The sequence below is a fragment of the Suncus etruscus genome, chromosome 14, assembly GCF_024139225.1.
Source record: "Suncus etruscus isolate mSunEtr1 chromosome 14, mSunEtr1.pri.cur, whole genome shotgun sequence".
In the NCBI taxonomy this organism is placed as follows: domain Eukaryota; kingdom Metazoa; phylum Chordata; class Mammalia; order Eulipotyphla; family Soricidae; genus Suncus; species Suncus etruscus.
The window spans coordinates 34,731,440-34,733,484 of NC_064861.1; the positions used below are offsets into that span (position 1 = coordinate 34,731,440).

The 2,045-nt window shown below is 31.4% G+C and overlaps 1 pseudogene; it reads right to left on the bottom strand.

The window, feature by feature from the left end:
* Positions 1 to 1,399: 1,399 nt before the first annotated feature.
* Positions 1,400 to 1,554, bottom strand: LOC126029350 (uncharacterized; annotated as a pseudogene).
* Positions 1,555 to 2,045: the final 491 nt, after the last annotated feature.

The following is a 2,045-nucleotide window of genomic DNA, read 5'->3' on the forward strand; positions in this document are numbered from 1 at the left end:
GGCATCCAGGGCAGCCAGGCAGAGTCAAATTCAGCATTGTCAAAGGTGGAGTTATTTAGAAACAGGTCCGCAGATATGGCAGGCTAACAGGAGGGGTGACAGGCTCTTTTGAAGTGGATGAAGACAGGACTGCGGGAGGCTGCAGGAGGTTTATAAGAAAACAGCTTGGCAGGAGGCAAAATGGTTATTTTTAATTGCCACGGGAATGCCTCCTGACTTCTGTCAGACTTCAGCATTCAAAAAATTTTGTAATTAACAATCGCCAATTTTTCAAAAACTTTTAGACTGAACCTAAATGATTTTTCTTAAACTTCTTAGTTATTATTTTAAAGCTAGATGCTATTCTTTAGCCACAAATTCATATTCTATAGGCCTTAATTTACACATAGCAGGAAAGCTGGGTGATTGCAAAGTCCAGAAATTCTCCAGGGAAAAGTTATCCCCAATGGCCATTGAGAAATCTGGGGTTTACCATCCCCTACACTTTCTGCCATGCTGTCAGAAGGACAAAACTAGCTTAACACATGATTTTTAGCAGGATGTCACAGTTTGTTAGATGACCAGACTGAGCCAGGTTAAAAAAAATTAATTGAAATTTTCAAAAATGGATAAGGCTTTAAAAATTGTATTTATCATGAAATGCAAAAATAACAAATAAACAGACAAAACAAAACAACACGAAACACAACATTGTGGCCACTTTCACTCATCACAACACAAATATGAACAGACAAAAGGATTGAAACAAAACTCGCATTAGAAAAATTGACAAGCGCTTTTGAAATATTTAGCCGGCATGTTTGTAAAAAAATTTTTTAACGTAGCTGGAGTGGAACTGCTAAAAATAAATTTTAAGGTTTAGATTTAACACAAAACATTTTTAAAACAATTCTAATTTGAAGTTTAAAGCAGGAAGTAAAATGTTAGCAGTTAAAAAAATTTGTTAAGTAAAATGGTTAATGAGCACTGTAGAAGGAGTCTCCACTCTGAAGTATGATATCATTTGCTGTAAATGAACAGGTTTTTTATAAATTGGTTTCACAGTGGAATAGTAAGACAGCTGTAATAGAGTGTTAAAATTTTTATGATCAAACACAAGAGCATGAACTATGATTATTAAAGGTATAAAAAACTGACTTTAAAAAACAAACAACTGTTTTTACTTCAAAGACTTTAAGTGAATAATTTGTAAAAATATTATATACCAAATTAACAAAATGTTTAGACATTATAAAATATAGTTAAAGACATGTGATGCATTTCCACACCTAGAGCTTAAGACCAAAATTATATTTGATGGTAGTTAATTTGCTTTTATAATATTACTCATAAAATTAAATATGTATATTTTTCATTAATACTAGATTTCTTCACTTTGACACAAATATACAGATTTGTATAATGTGCTGATTTTCTGAATACACTTAAAAGGATAGGTTTTTTTGTTTTTTGTTTTTTTTTTCCATTCAAAGCAGAGGTAAAGAACAACCATTGCTGTAGCACAAAATTAAAACCAAGGGTACTATAAGGCACACCTAGGTGTTCACTGTGCATTAAATTAACTATATTGTTTAAAAAGGCTAATCACATTATTTTTCACATAATTTTTTAAATACCTTAAAAATTAAAATAAATTTTCTAATAGAAATATAAAAGACTCAAATTTTAACACTTTTGTGTCCGTTTGGATTTTAAAACACCAGGAAGTTTTTCCTTTGCCAATATTTTGTTATTACAAGTCAAGTGACAGAATTATGACCTTGCTCTAAAATTTTTGAGAGGCATGAACAAAGGGGGTTTATTGCGCTTATCTTTCTGTTGCTGCTTTATTCCTGGAATCTTTTAACCCTTACAGACCTGAATTTAACCTTTACAGACCTGAATTTAGAAAGTTTCCTAATTTTCAACGTTTTAATAATTACTTTACAACACCCAATGCACAAAACTTAATTACACAAATGCTTTTTGAAAAGGCACACGTATGCCGCATAATTTAATTCACAAACTTCACAATTATTTGAGGCATCTTATGAGACACAACAAAA